General features: G+C 40.3%; 1 protein-coding gene and 1 pseudogene across 1 annotated transcript in view; one reads left to right on the plus strand and one right to left on the minus strand.

Moving 5' to 3' along the window:
* Positions 1-7,133: 7,133 nt before the first annotated feature.
* LOC101962689 (centromere protein Q pseudogene) lies at positions 7,134-7,740 on the minus strand (annotated as a pseudogene).
* A 2,432-nt stretch (positions 7,741-10,172) lies between these two features.
* Cald1 (caldesmon 1) overlaps positions 10,173-16,846 on the plus strand; it is a 203,886-nt gene continuing 197,212 nt past the window's right edge. The window contains exon 1 of the transcript XR_013435419.1: positions 10,173-10,294. The gene's annotated coding sequence lies outside the window, so the exon portion shown is untranslated. The remainder of the gene's footprint in view (positions 10,295-16,846) is intronic.

The following is a 16,846-nucleotide window of genomic DNA, read 5'->3' on the forward strand; positions in this document are numbered from 1 at the left end:
CAAATGGAACTCTAATTGTGAGTAATTGTGACCATGTATCACTTAAGGACAGTGATGTCTGCTCAGGAGTGCATTGTAGGGTGATTTCATCCTTGTGGGAATCCATAGAGTACATTTTACACAAACCTAGATGATGTAGCCTGCTTTATACCTAGGCTATATTACACACACACACACACACACACACACACACACACACACACACACATACACACTAGCTTATTGTCTTTAAAGCCATGATGAATAAACCAACATGAGATTAAATCAAGCCTGAGAGAAGATGCCATCAAGAGACACAGTACACACAATGTGAGACTGCTGTCAGTGTAATACAGCATATTGTTTCACAATAAGTATTTTTTTATGAGTAGGAGTATACTCTAAAATGTCAAAGTACAGGAAAATAAATACATAAGCCAGAAATATAGTTATACTACACATAATCCTGTGTGCTAAGACTTCACACAATTGGCAGCACGGTAGGTTTGTTTACGCCAGCATCACTACCAACACACAGGGATGTGTTACAACGTGACATTATGATGATGGCTGTGGTGTCACTGTCCATCATAATCTTATGAGACCACTGCCATATGTGCAGTCCATTGTTGACTGAAACATTGTTATGCAGTGTCATAGAATAACTATACTCATGATTTTTTGCAGTGATTTTTAATTTCCAAGGCATTTTTGTAGCTGTGGTCCTATCTGATCTCTATGATGTCATGGAAAAACACAAAATCTTGGAAGGCATTATGCCATATTCATAACATGCATATAAAAAAATGGAATCGCTTTGGTTTGGGATACTTAGCATAGAGTCAGGAGGCCTTTGCTAATCTGATTTTAGGCACATCTGCAACTGAACCTTTGAACTAGGCTCCAGACAGGCCCACCTCCAGATGTGAGCTGACCTTTGGACTGGGCCAAACAGCGGTTTCCTGAAACATTGTTCATTAACCTCTGCTGAACTTCTGTACAACAAACCCCTCCCCCCAACCATGCAGAGACTGACTGAGATTATACCCAGTGACTTTCCCTTAAGAAGCCTAACTTTTGTCAGCACCAATCATATTTCCAAACAAGTGATATAACTTCCAATTCTTCCTACTTTTATAATTTAAAGGTATAAGTATAGCTGTCATTTTGTAAGATGACAGAGGAGATTTTTGAGACTGTTTTAATCTGTGTTTTACCAGTTTTCAATCCTAATAGTTCCAAATACATATAATTTTCTTAGTTTTCAACTAAGTTGATTTTTAAGTTATTTATTTTTTTATTTTTATTGGTGCATTATAATTATACATAATAATGGAATGCATTATGCCATACTCATACATGCATATAACATAATTTGATTCATCTAATTCCCAAGTACCTTCCCATCTCCTCTTCTTCTCCCTCCCCCATCTTCTTGCAGTACTCTATTGACCCCTCTTTTATTATAATTATAGTTATTTTAATTAGTGTACATATATATATATATATATGCATGTATGATTCATACATGGACATATTCATTCTCCATCAGTTAAGTTGATTTGGAGATAAGAAAATAAGTCTTTCAGAAAGTTTATTCATTTATTCACTTAACAATTGAACAAACATTTATTGTACCAACTATGTGCCAGATTTGGGGCTAGGGCTGGGAATTCAACAATGGACCAAGATACCATCACAGACTTACCAATTTTAAAGTTTTGTGACTTATCCAAAGCTATATTTACCCAATAAATGGTAAACTTGGGATTAGAGCCCATGTCTTATAACTTCTGATTTATCAAACTCCTTACTCTCAGGTTTAGTGTCATACTTGACCCCAAATACCCTGAGGGTCCAACCTAACTATGGTATCTTAGAGCCAAGCTTTGTATTCACTTTCTCTCTAATGGTATATGGTTTGGGTCTGGATTGTCCCCCAAAGGCTCATGTGTTGAGGCTCAGTCTCCAATGCAATAGTGTACAGAAGAGGGCTTTGGGGAAGTGGTTTCATCAAGAGGGTGTTAATCTCACACGTGGATTAATCCATTGGTAAATTAGTAATCTGAATGGACTATTGGAGGTGGTGGAGACACCACCTTGGAAAGGTAGAAGTTGGAAGGAGTGGGTCCTTACGGGTGGTACCCTTGGGGACTATATCCTGTCCCTGGCCCTTTCATTGCTTCCCTGCCCTCTCTGCCTAGCTGCCATTGGTTGAGCAGCTGTCTTCCACCACATCCTCTCTGCCATGATGCTTTGCCTCACACAGACCCATAGCAATGGTGCTATCTGACCGTAGACTGAATCCTCTAAAATCATGAACCCCAAATTAATCTTTTCTTCTCTAATTTTTTTTTCCTCAGATATTTTTCAGAGGGACAAAACAGTGTCTAACACAGATGGGCACATATATAAACCATATTTCCCAGCTTCCCTGCAGGTAGGTGTTCTTACGACTGATGGGCACGACTCTCAGGCCTAGAGCAGAGAAACACTCCACATAGCATTTTCTCTTTTTCCCCCATTAACTGCTGAATGCAGACAACGGCAAGAACCAGAAGAGAGCAAAACTACAAAACAGTAAAACTTACATTTTCCTGAATGACATGTGGAAAACAGCCTGTCAATCAGGAACACATCTTGTGAGTTCATGGGAGAAATAAACTTCTATCAAGTCCTGAGATTTGGGAGACTCTTTGTTAAAGCAATAACTGCCCTAAAAAATTCACCCCTTAACTTAAAGCCTAAATGGGACTATAAAAATGACAATCACATGGTATGGTTTTATTCTTGTGTCACCTATTAAGTGATATCCCTTAAGTTCTTTATTGATAACCAGGATATAAAAATTGGTGCCCTCATCAAATTTAAAAGATATCAGCACTCTGAAAAAAGTCAACATATGGGCTGGGGATGTGGCTCAAGTGGTAGTGTGCCCGCCTGGCATGCGTGTGTCCCGGGTTCGATCCTCGCACCACATACCAACAAAGATGTTGTGTCTGCTGAGAACTAAAAAAAAATAAATATTAAAAAATTCTCTCTCTTTCTCTCACTCTCTCTCTCACTCCTTCTTAAAAAAAAAAAGTCAACATATAATGATATTAAACAATTTCACAGACCCAGTAATCTTAATATCAGCACGGCATTAACAAGGTATTATGAATAAAATAGTGGTCCAGGTGCCACTTAATGGGTTCAAAGCTGCTTGAACAATCATGTCCAAAGTGATCAGTGGACACATTTAAATATGCAGATGGTTCTTCAGCTGAACTGCTGGGCTTCTCTCTCAGCTTTATTTTGGCCAACATTTTTATCAGTGCCTTGAATGAGGGTGTAGTAGGTGTGCCGATTAAATGTGCTAGTGACACTGTAAGATAGTTGACAAAATCAAGATTAAAAATTATCTTATGCTGGAATACTGGGCCAAAACTAACATGAAATGTAATAAGGATAAATGCAAAGTCTTGTTTTTAGGTTCAAAACATGAATTATAGGACGACAGGAAGGAGAAAATGGAACTTGGCAGCAGCTGATGTACAGAGGCCCTGGGGGTCTTATTTGACCAAAAGCTTGATTTGAGCCAACAGTGTGATGTGGCTCCACAAACTCAGACTTCATTAATAGAAGCATTGTGTGATGATTGTGAGACGCACTGGGCTTTGTTCTCAGATGGAGTCTGGGGCACAAGCTACAGATGACACAGAGGAGGTGATGAAGGTGGTGAATAAAGATGTCTTCTGCTTCTGCATCCAAAGCAAACTGCTGGTAATAACCTTTTTACTGCTTGTGTCATTCCTCTAGCTTTGTATTATAGTTTGTCTTTTCCAGCAGACTGCAAGCTTCATTGACAGAAGGACAATAATAACAGCACATGTAATGAGTTCTTACCAGATCTAAGGCACTTCTCTAAATGCATTAGGTGTGTTTTCTTACCTACCTACCTTTAGTGCAATCCACCAAAATGCTTCTACTCATATCCTTACTGCATGCATCAATTGAGGCATAGTGGGGTTAAGTACCTTAGTAAGTTGTGGAATCAGTGCCCTAACTTGGTGAGTTTGGCTCCCATGTTGGTACTCTCAATTCATATGCCAGGTCATCTGTGCAGTCGAGCTCAGACACTTTACAATCTCAAGCACTCCACTCATGTCCAGTAGTTTTATGGGGAAGGGAGTGGCACACAGAAGCCAAGTTCTAGAAAGAACCAGAGTGGATGAGCTGCTCTACCCCCTCAGTAGTATGGGGAGCTTAACTAGTACTACTGTGTATGAGAAGGAGGTACACACATCAAGTCAGACACATCAGGGCACCTATACTCTTAGTCCCACAGTAGTAAGGATCTGCTATTTTTACAGTTAAGTTTTTCATTTTCAAAACCATTTTTAAAAAGCTCGATGTCCTTTAAATCCTCCAAATTGCCTTGTAAATTAAGCGTAACACATTTTGAGCAGAGGAAACAAAGGCCAAATTTATTCATCCAACCGCATATTTAGTCAACAAGCATATATCAAGTGCCTGTTATGTTCCAGGCGCTATGACAAGGACTTTATAAAGTGGAATCTTTGTGTCCTGTTCATAGGTAAGGAAATGGAAGTCCTAGGAACTGCATTGCATCTGCACTGACCCTATGAGATATGGATATCAAACTGATAGACACATACATACACAGTACATGTCTGGGCATCAACATTACGTATTTCTTTTTCAAAGGGCAGAATCGATAGTCTTTTTCTTGCTGCCTCATTGTAAAATCCCACTGTGATGTTCTCATAGCCACAGGGTAGACCACATGAAAAAATTCAAAGTGACATTTGTGGAACAGAAAGTCACTGCTAACAAAAGGGGTACAAATTGAAATAAACATATATTAGAAAATAATATCACCCTTGGACAGTGCTTTGAAATCTTTTGGGAAATGTGATTGGATGCATTGGGGTGGGTGGGGAGCCGGGAGCATGGGAGGACCTCTTCCTTCTGTGGGTTCCAGATATTCCGGGCTCCCAGTTCCCCAGTCGTGGAACTTCTTGGAATGTGCATGTATCCCTGTGGGCTGGAGAGCCAGGGGGCGGCAGGGCCCTGCTAGCAGGGGTTGGTTGGAACCCACCTGGATCCTTAGTATGGCTCAGCAGCTCCCAGGGCTGGGAGGTGAAGAACTTCATGGGAAATGCAGAACTTGACTCCCCAGGCCCTGAAAGCTGGGGCCATCCTGGAGATGTGTGAGGAGAAATAGTGATTCCTGTCAGCTTCGTACAAACCGCCACCATCTTGGCTCAGTTTCCATCAGAGGCTGCCCAAATGCCTCTGTTAGCCTTCTCTGGGTTCAAGGTCAGTGTGTCAGCTCCACGGATTTCTTATGAGCATCTTCCCTCTGAGCCATACTCTATTTCTTTAAGATTACAGCAGAGCCATCGTGGGACTTGGGCAGTGAACGAGGATGAGTGTCCCTCCTGCTCCCAAGGCTCCTGGGACCTCTCTTACCTACCCATCTGCCTCAGTTTGCACACACAAAGCCCCCCTCCCCCCCCCCCCCCCCCCGCCCCCGCACGGTGGCCTTCTGAAGTCAGGCCAATAGAAGATCTCAACAAGGGTCCAGACATTTATCAGGAAAAAAGGTTTCTGTTTCTCTCCTGGGGAGAACTTAGAGACTTCGGCACTTCTCAGAAGAGAGCCAGGGGCAGGGGAGGATCACTGCTCTGGGTGCACTGGGCAGAGGTATGGGGATTGGTCGCCCTGGGCCTGGCTTGGTTCCTCTATGGAGAAGCAACCTCAGCTGTGGGTGCCACAGAGTGTTTTGCTTCTAGTGAGAGGAGGAGGAGATAGGAGAGGAAATAAAAGCACAAAAATGAAAAACAAAGAATTCCTGAAGGTCTGATAAGCAGTTCAACTATGTAACAAAACATAAATATTTGGCAAAATGAGTTACTCCAAATACTTTGTATTTCTAAAATTGAGCTGCATTTCTCTTTCGCTTTGAAGTTTTTCAGCTCTTGACAATCCTGAGTAAATCTGAGGAGGATGGGGATTGAAGTTCATTTCCTTCTCTGAGTGCTCAGCAAATAAAATTTCTATTCTCTGATGTCTGGTAAAGTGATTTTGCTGTTTTTTTTTTTTCCAGCCATCTCTTTCCAAATAGAGATGTTTGCTGTTTGTGTGATGACTCCATTCAGCATTTTGTCAATGAACAAGCCATGAGCAAGATGTCCTGGAAAACATTATCTTGAAACGCATCAGGAAAGTTTTATAGTGTCAAAGGACAAAATGACCACAATTGTTTAAAGAGTTTACTTGGCTTACTTATTTTTTTTCCTAGAATTGGACAACACTTCATTCCATGGAGTAGAATAAGTTTTCTGATAGATCTAACAAAGGAGATTGGTTTTATAAACAGAAAAAGGAGGAAGAAAGCAGAAACAGAAGAATAAGACATGGATTCGTCATTTCAGTTATTTTCCTTGAAGGTGGGGTTCAACTGGGGACAGAGACAGAATTACTGAAAAATAATTGATTGATTAACAGGAGACAGAATCACAGAAAAATAATTGATTGATTAACATCAGAGTACATCAGGTTACCTTTTTCTGTATAAGGATTAAGAGAGAGAAAACTTTATTATCAGGCCAATTGAAACTGATCTGTTTGGGAAATTTAACTGTTACCTTTCTAATCCCAAAGGTTAAACAGCTTAGTTTAGCCTGAGTGACTCCATTTTGCTTTTCACTCTGGTCTGTTGGGACCCAGTACGGGAGCCTAGTCCAAAATGAGGGCATTCTGTAAACAATTTTTTTGAGTGATAGCAAACACTTGTTGTTATTTTTTTCATGAGGCACTAACAAACACTTTACATATACAAAGTCATGAAAAGTCAGGACAAAGTCTTCTCTGCTGAACAATAAATAAGCTTCATTCAGCCATTACATACCATTAGATCATATCTCTTCATGTTTTATAGTTTTAGGTGAATAATTGCAAGATACAGTAATATAAATATTGATCTTCCAGATTTGCAACTGCTATAAATAGAGATTTCAGGACTACATTAGATGCTCATTTTAAAGTGCACATTAGGCTTCAGCCTCTATAATACCATCATAAGCTAACAGTTTTTTAAATTCATAAATATTACATTTATATAAAACAATCTAAAAATAGACACTCTAAGAAGTGTCTAGTTTCTTATAGGGTTCACTGATGAATGTTGACAAGTTCTTCATTTAGATGAATTTTGAAGATCATTCAACTTCTTTAGAAGAGCCTTCAGGTTTGGAATTAGTATCAAAATTTCTTTCTGAAGTGTGTATGCTTTTGAGGCATGCTTTGAGACTGTTCTGAGCAAGTTCTGGAAGAGAGAGTACCCCACTACAACCCATTTGAGGCATCTGTTTTACCTTCTTCCTCATGTGCCACAATCTGAATTTGTTCTTTAATCTCTGAATATTTCCAGTCCTGAATTCTGTGTTCTCCACTATTTATTTCTTCCTACAGTTATGTCAGACCTTCCTCATTAGCCCTGTTTCCTGTCTTCTCCTTTTTCAATAGACACATTAGTTAAATATCTCGGCTTTGGGGAGGAACTTTCATGGGTTCACATAATTGTAGCAATCTTTTCTTCAGGTAGTTGAGAGGATATTGAAATTGTTCTTTTTCTTTAATATTGTTACGCAAAATTGCTATTATTACTGGATCCATCATAGTTTGCAAATGCTCTCTGGTTTTCTTTGAAAGAGGTTGCCAGGTTTCTTTCTTGTTGGATGCTATTTTTTTTTAAATTCTAATTAGTTATACATGACAGTAGAATGCATTTTGACACATCATACATAAGTGGAGTATAACTCCTCATTTGTCTGGTTGTACATGATGCAGAGTTACACAGGTTATGTAATCCTATATGCACATAGGGAAATAATGTCTGATTCATTCTACTATCATTCCTACTCCCATGCCCTCTCCCCTCCCTACACTCCCCTCTGACTAGTCCACAATACCTCTATTCCCTGACCCCCGTCCCAACATACTTATTGTGATTGGTATCCACATATCAGAGAAAACAATTAGCCTTTGTTTCTTTGGAGTTGGCTTTTTTTTCACTTACCATAATATTCTCTAGTTCCATCTTGTTGAATGCTTTCTTTATCTGTTGTAGATTAATATGTTTTGTTTGTCCTCTTTTTTCTCTGACAACTTTAGTTCTTCATTATTGATTTTTTTCTTTTTGAATTTCTTTTCAACAGTTGACACATTTTCTTGGAAGCATTTGCTTTACCAGGCATCTTGATCAGCATCCTGTAATTTTTTATTTTTTGGTACTGGGGACTGAACCCAGGGGTGCCTGACCAATGGGCCACATTCCCAGCTCTTTTTACTTTTAGACAGGCTCCTACTAAGTTGCTAAGGGCCTCACCCAGTTTCTGAGGCTGGCCTTGAACTTGCCATACTTCTGCCTCAGCCTCCTGAATTCTGGGGATGACAGGCATGTGCCACTGTGCCCAGCCTCATCCTGTAACTTTTAGCAACAGTTATTACTATCTGCTTCTTAATATAATCTCTGACAGTGCTGTAGTCTAATTTCATTTTTGTTGAAGTCACTTTTAGATATCTGCATGACTTTGTTCATGGAGTTCCTCCCAAATAAATGACTTTATCTGTGCAATACAGTGACAGCAATCACCTAAGGTCCATAAAAGAAAAAGGGAAAAAAATTAGCATCCATAAAGTTGCAAGTATTTTTACATTAATTTCCTCATTGCAATCTTCTGATACACTTAGTGAAAAATAGCCAATCAGATCCATTGTTTGCTGTCATCTAAAAAAAAAAAAAAAACAAGTGGCATGTGTTGAAGTCTAGAAAACAGTGGAGCCCTCTTTTCCTGCAGCAGCCATGGTTGAAGGGAAGGTCAAGGGGAGAAGTTGCAAGGACAGGGCCCCATGGGGAGGCCCTTGGTCGACAGAAGTTCCCTTAGCAGCTCATTGTACTTTATGGTAATGAGAAATGTTTTCATTAAAGCGGAAAATGAGTGGCATTACACAGAACTGTCACTTTTCTAAGCAAAGAAAGTGACTGAGGAAGTATTTAAGTCTGCTCTCAGGCCTGAATCCTTTGCCTTTATTCCCAGGAAGCAGGACCAGGGTCTGCCTCCAGATGTTTCTGAATGGGTTTAGTGTGGAGCTTGAAGTGCAGGTCCCTTGTTTAATGGAGAAAGCCAGAGAGCCTGCCTCTTTAGGGTTGGTTTGTGGGGGGGGGAGGGGGGGTGGGGGGGGCAGGTAGTGTTGGGGAGAGATTGAATGAATGAGAGAAGGATGGAGAGAAAGAGAGGAAGCAAGAAAAAGCAAGATTGATTTCATAATTTTATGTACGAAATGTTGAGTCTATGTATCGAACGCTCAAAAGATGAATGGATGTATGTAGATATTACCTGATTGAGTCTGAAACGAGGCAAAATCAAAGCAAGCTAATCCAAGTGAGTTCCAAAGAATAGGATTCTTCCCTGAGTCTGCCCATCATGAGAATGACCTCCACCTCTTTCCTGAAGGGGCCTCAGCCTTTCCCTGTTCTCCCTTGGGCAGCCTTAGAAGGCTCTTCTGTCCTCACTCTTGAAATGCCCCCTCCTCCAGGAAAACTTCCCTGGCTAAAAATGGGGGTCCACATCTCTCTGAAGTCCCACAGAACTTGACTTGTACCCTAACACTTATTTCACTGTACTACATTTCAGAGCAATTTGTATTCATGTTGTCTCTCCTGTTGATTTGTAAGCTCCTCAAAGGCAAGATTTGTGAATGTGTTACATATATTTTACATACATACCTCCTCATTATTTTTAGCCCAGTACCTTGCATTTTATCGGCACACAATAATTGTGTATTTAATTAATAAAATAAATGCAACCAAAGCTAGATCTGCTGCACGGTAGGACCTGCAACCTGTTCTTACAAGAGAGGATGAAAGAAATTAACAGCTCATGTTCTCAATTAGTCAAATAAATGCCTCTCTGGATCAAGCATTTTACATTTGGTCAGGTTGGTTGAGTAGTTGAGAGTTTAATGGTTTAAGTGAACACTTTTCTTTTTCTGCTTTTTTTTTTTTTTTCTTCTTCTTTTGGAATGATGAAACTTTTCTGGACAAAAAGGAAAAATATCTGGGTGGGAGAAATTGGGTGGGGCCAGTTAAGCCTGCATTCCGCTCCTGGGTTTAGTTGAAAATACCAAGCTGTTTTTAAGAACTCTGGATTAAACTGCTTCCCTCACACTGGATTCTGGGATGTCTTCTTCAAAGAATTGAAAGCAGAAAGATTTGGGAGCTGAGACTTAATCTGAACAAAAGGTACTATTTTAAGTCAAAACATCTGCTGGCACAGGGGGTGGGGGTGGGGGATGAATTCAACTTGAATTCCAAGGGGCAATTGCTCTTCTGTACTTACCTCTCAGATTATCTTTAATAATTTTTCCCTGCTTGTATTACATTTTTTTTTAAAGCAGAGATGTCATTTTGCCATAGCAACTTAAAATATACTTTGGGGGAAAAAAAGGATTAATAATCATTGGCTATATCTATGAAAAAAAAATGTTTCTTTTGATTTACTTTGATAATACCGCAGTTGGTGCTAGTGACACATTTAGAGTGTTAACACCCTGTACATGCTCTGGACTTAAAAGAATAAACATATTGTAAAATAATCAAATAAAATACACTTTGGCTTCCTGGAATGTACTAGAAGTTATGCCTCCATCCTTTGATTCTTCTATAAAATGCATGGTATGATGTGCTTCGGGTAAACAATTTCTGTCCTTTCTGTTAAGCATCCAAGGGTTGGAGGAATTTAGAAACCTTTGTTGTGGTGGTGGTGGTGTGGTGGTATTTACTTCCTAGTTTGTGAGTTATAGTGTTGTCCATCCAGGTTTTGTGGGTTTGATGAAGCGGCTGCTCATCTGGGCATGACTGGAGAGAGTCTATGAGGCAGTTAGTGGGCAGTTATGGGGGTAGAATCTGTAGCAAATACCCAATAGTTGGAGTTTCTCATGACCACCACACATAGCACACCTCTAATTATCAGTTCTCCTCTTACTCCTACGAAGTTCTGCCAACTCTCAGAAATTATGATGAAGTTTCTCCTTCTGGCCAGGTGGCCCCTAGCAAAATTCCAAAGCAATTCACTTGTGTTCTTAATTTGCCCATTTGCTACAGTGTTTCCATTCCCAGGTTACTCCTGTCAAAACCTCCTTGATTACAGTGTGGCTCAGCCTCCCCTTATTATAGACTCTTTTTGGGAGCAGGGCATGACCTTCCATCACTGTGCTCCAATCTGAGGCTCCTTCCCATCATGAATCAAAGATTCATGTGACATCAGGTTCAAGGGACATCAGGTTCACTTGGTTTACAACGCACACTCATCAGGCTAGGTGGCAAGCCTGATGGTGTGGCGGGCATACTGATTCGATTCCACAGGTTTGAATCAATGTTTTCTCACTTACCAGTTGTATGTGTCCTTACGTAAGTTTTTGTTTGTTTGTTTGTTTTTGTAACTTCCGTAAGCCTCAGGTCCTCCTGGAAGCAATAATAGCATCTACTTTTAAGGGATTGTTCCTAAGATTAAAAAGAGACACACAGAGGGTAGATTCTCAATGACAGCTATTATTAGTATAAAGATTTGAGGCTACAAACATTTCCATCTCCTATCTGCCTTCCAATATTTGGGGGGTGAAAATCACAAGGCACTTCCTGTGTCCTCTCATTCATCTTCACATCTTGTTGACTGTCCATAGGAAGCACTTTCAGATGTATCAAGCTGAATCTCCCTCTCCTTCTTTATTTAACTCCTCAATCTTCCATTTTTTTCTATAGTCTTTACCATTATTCAAGAAAATTATACAAACAGAGTCTTTTGATTCCTCGTCCAAAGTCTCATCATTTCAGATAATGTCACTTATGCAACATTTTAAGATGTGCCGATAGATGTCTAGGAGGAAGTTACTAGGGATCTTCAAATGGCCAACATGTTGGGAGGAGCAGACCTGGGATCTTAATGGAATAGCTTTCAAGAGCCTGGTGATCCATCTTGGGTACATGGTTTAGACAGTACACTTCTTTCATATAGGTTAAGTAGGGAGTGTTGAAGCCATTCTCATCAAGCCAGAGAAAATGTTAGTCAAAATCATCAGCTAAACTGGGCGAAGTGACACACACCTGTAATCCCAGTGGCTTGGGAGGCTGAGGCAGGAGGATCGCAAGTTCAAAGCCAGTCTCAGTAAAAGTAGGGGCTAAGCAACTCAGTGAGACCCTGTCTCTGATTAAAATACAAAATAGGGCTGAGGATGTGGCTCAGTGGTTGAGTGCCCCTGAGTTCAATTATCAGCTAAATAATTTCCAAGTTAATTATTTTGCATTTTTGTATTTACATTCGTCCACCCGAAGTTCAAGACTCTCAATAGAATAAGAGATGACTTCAATATGTTAAGGTTTAGCTGCTCCCCTTGGCTACCCCAGCCATCCAAATTATAAAAGTAGAATTATATATTGTAGAGTGATACCTTCATAAATCTGTTTCTAAGAGCCAGAGAAGAAACATCACAAGTGGGGAATTTCATATGTGTCCACGCATGTACAGAGTTCAGGCTCAAGAAGATAAATGTGTCAAGAATGCGTAACTGCTGCCGAGTAATTATGCAACTTACATTTCTGCCAGTAAATTTTTAGGCTGATTTATGTCAGATTGGACTATAAATCCACTCTTTGCACCAATTATCAAAAATATACTTTACAATCTTGAATATATTATTCTCGGAGAGAAAAATAAACAATGGAATGTGGGGTTGGGTCCATGCTGCCAACTCTGGAGGATTGGGCTGGGATGGAGTGTGTCTTAAGAAGGCAAGACTCAGTTCTGCAAAGAGAATTAGAAACTAAGGATCCAGAATCTGTGATGACTTTACAACCCTGGGTCTGAGCTCTCAGGTAAGAAAATAAGGCATCTTACATTCTGTGGGGAAAATGGGTGTATCATCTTGTTGACTACAGGAACGGGAGAAGATTGTTCTGAGAGAATGGATACCTTGCAGTCTCCATGCTGTGTGCTCCTCATCTGTGCCAGGTGCCACCAACCACGCACTCTCAATTTTCAGGGCCTGGCAAGCACATCTCAGTCCTGGAAAACCCCTTGAGAACTTTTGAAAAATACTGATGTTTAGCTCCAACCAAGAGGCATTAGTTTAATTGGACTGGGATGTGGCCGGGGTGTTGCTATCTTTTCTAAAGCAGGTGAGAGAGAAGCTGTGGCTCCAACCAGCTGCCCTGAGAGTGGCTTTTGCCTTGCATGGACCATGACAAAATCCATCTGCAGGGATGCAAACAGGGCCACACCAGAGGCTCTTCCCCACTGTTGCTGCCCTATCTTCTTCAAGGTCTTTATTCTGCAGCCTTGTAGCATTAGCTCCTGCCTGTGGATCATCTTGCTGGTATTGCCTTAAATTTCAGCTTTTGATTCACACCTAACACTTCATGCTGCTGGTCCCACTCTGGCCTGCTCTGGGATCAGAAACTGGTGTTTTCCTTCTGAGTGCTTGCATTTTCTGTTGCAAGCCTAGTTCTTCTGACATCCCAGCTGCCTTTGCAAGTTCCTCTAGCTACACTGACTTGAGGCAGTCTTCCCAGTTGGGTTCTGAATTCCAGTCCCTCCCCTGGGCCATGATCCTGGAGAGCTCTCTGCAGGCAGCCCCTGAACATATTTACTCAGCATGTGACTTCTATGGGTTGGGACAAGGTCTTGGCTTATCTGTCTAGATTCCATCTCTTTGTTATGGGAGACAGCAGGCGTGCAATTCTGGGTGAGATCAACCTGGGTTGAGTCCTGGGTTGGGAGATTGTAACAGAGGAGAGAGAAAAAGCCTCAGTGGCTAGATGGCTAGGAGGCAGATCCCTGAGCAGGGGCCTGAGCTATAGAGAGGAGGGACGGGAGCACCATGATTTCCTTTCCAAGGTGTGTTTTATAGGAGTTAGTATGGGCCACTGTAGTGATGCAATGGCTGTTGGCATTTTAAAAATTGGGCATCAAGTCATCTTTACGACTGTGTAATAGCATCCTTGGCTCAAGGTACTGTTATGCCAGATTCGTGGGACCCCAATAGACCTCCAGGAGTCGAATCCAATGCAATCACACAAGAGTCTTTATTGCAAGCTTGAGCCTGGACTCACAACCGTTTCCGACCCAGCGGTCCCGAGGAGTGAGTCCTGACCTTAGTTCAGTGAGGATTTACAGGTTTTGGGGGGATACTCTATGTGTCACAACATCACACAACAAATCATTTCATACCGTGGGAAAATCAAACAACAACTCTTAACATTGATTAGCACATTCACTGGAGGGAACAAGTTGGGTAAGGGTGATTGGTGAGTTCAAGAGGTGGATATATTTGAACTGATTGGTTTAAGCTGAGAGGGGTGTATGTGCTAAACTACATAGTTTCCTAACATGTTATCAATCACCAAAACTACTGGGAGGGTCACCTATCATTTCAGATATGTTCCCTGTCTCACTCTGATTGGTTGTTGCTATGGTCCGAAATCAGGACTCAAGCCTTCTTTGGTCTTGCATTGCTGAGTCAAGGCTATCTGGTCACTGCAGACCTTTCCTGTTATTTACCCTCAGCAGGGTGGCTATGTGCCTAGGAACACTGGGTCATCCCCCACCCCTTTTGGATAGGCCCTGCTTTGAGGTAGAGGCTGGTTTTTCAAAAATGGAGTCACATCAGTTTCCCAGTACAAACACAGAACAAAAATGTAAGTTGAAAAGAAGATTTTGACAAAATCCGTACATGCATTCTCATTTTCAATCATTTAAATAGTATAAGCAGACTAAAACTATTGGCCCCTGCACCTAATCCCTTTGGGTTGAAAAGCTTCCTTTGCTAAAGGATATGTAGTACTTCTGTTCCACATACAAAATATGATACATATGATATTGCTTGTGTGTTTTGTAGTACTGATATATTATCATACATATCATGATTAAACTTTGCTCATGCAACAGGATGTAATAGAGATCTTTAATTTCATCATGTATAGACCTCATTCTACTCAACTACTAAAGTCTATGGATGGTGAAACTGTTTCCAATTTATGTGAACACTCACAATTCTGCAATGAATGGCTTGAATGTGTGTGTGAGAGTTTTCTTTCTCTTTTTTTGAGATAGTGTCTTGCTATGTTGACCAGACTGGCTTCAACATCTTTCTTTCAAGATCAGGAGACGTCAAATTGTTAGATCATGGGAATATGCATTTCCAGCTTAAATAGGTATTGTCAAATTTAGTCCTCACCCAGAAACGCAAGAGAATATCCGTTTGTCCTTGATCGGTCTCTTGTCTTTTAGTTTGCTTATTTTTCATAGTGGAGAAGTCATGGATTTCTTGTAGTCTTAGATCTCACTCTTCCCTTTGTCTTGTTTGCCTTCCCAGTCTTGTTCTTTCCTACCCAAAGTAATAAAACCTTTTTCTCTACTGCTTCTGATTGTTTTCATAGTGTTACATATCTTAATCTCTCTGAAAAATATTGGTGAATGGTGTGAAGATCTAAACATTATTTTTCTCCAAGAGGAAAACCAGGCGTCCTAACAATGTTAGGTCCATTTGGGGGCTCTGAATTCTGTTCTTATGACTAAAATAATATTTGGAGCAATTATTCATTTAGTCACACTAGTCAGGGGTGATCATTATCTGTCAGGGAGAGATTGAAATAACAATTTACTCTATATGGGCTTCATAGTATACAACTTCATGATATAATAAACGATGTATTGAAAATTATATGGAGTTTTTGGTTTTGAAAGGGGCTCAGTTGATCTCAAAAATGCTATAGGGAGTGGGTTGGGGCTTGATCCAGTAATGCTTAACCACTAAGCCACATCCCCAGCCCTTTTTTAAATATTTTATTTTGAGACAGGGCCTCACTAAGTTGCTGAGGCTGGCCTTGAATTTGAGATTCTCCTGCCTCAGCCTGATTTTTAATAATCCTGTTGGGATCATTTTAAAGCTCCTACTGTGAAGGTTTCTTTCTAGATACTGTTATAAATGTGTAGTTAATAGTTAGACCTGGTGGGTCTTGCATAATATATATATATATGTATATACATATATAATAATAATATGTATATATGTCTAATATTATTATTATTATTTTCGCTGCTGAGTCATATCCCCTAGTCCTTTAATTTTATCTTGAGACAAGGTCTTACTACATTGCCAAGGCTGGCCTCAAAATTGTAATCTTCTTGCTTCAGCCTCTTTGGTAGCTGGAATGACAGGCCTGTGTCACCACTCCAAGTTGAGCTTACATGATTTTGAGGGGTATGGGGGACTGAACTCAAGGGTGCTTAACCACTGAGCCACATCCTCAGCCCCACCCTGGTATTTTACTTACAGACAAGGTCTCACTGAGTGGTGTAAGGCCTTGCTAAGGTGCTGAGGCTGGCTTTGAACTCGTGGTCCTCCTGGGCCACTGGGATTACAGGTGTGCACCACCACGCCCAGCTTCTTACATGATTCTTAAACATAAGATCTTTATTCAAAGTAAGCAGCCAATTTACTTTTATTTCTTCCTGAATATTACACTAAACTTTAAAATTCTTCTTTGCTTGATTTAAACACCTTTGTAGTAAGTTAATAAATTAATGAACATATCTTTTTTTTGGTCCATAAGGCTATTCTCAGTTTATTATTTTGTATTTGTTTTAATTAGTTACAAATGACAGTAGAAGGCACTTTGATACATCACACGTCATGGAGTATGATTTCTCATTCTTCTGGTTATACATGATGTAGAATCCCACCGGTTATGTGAACATACCTTTTAACTTTAAACAAGCTGCTCATTTGGAGCAAGAGT

Source organism: Ictidomys tridecemlineatus, chromosome 2 (assembly GCF_052094955.1).
Source record: "Ictidomys tridecemlineatus isolate mIctTri1 chromosome 2, mIctTri1.hap1, whole genome shotgun sequence".
NCBI lineage: Eukaryota > Metazoa > Chordata > Mammalia > Rodentia > Sciuridae > Ictidomys > Ictidomys tridecemlineatus.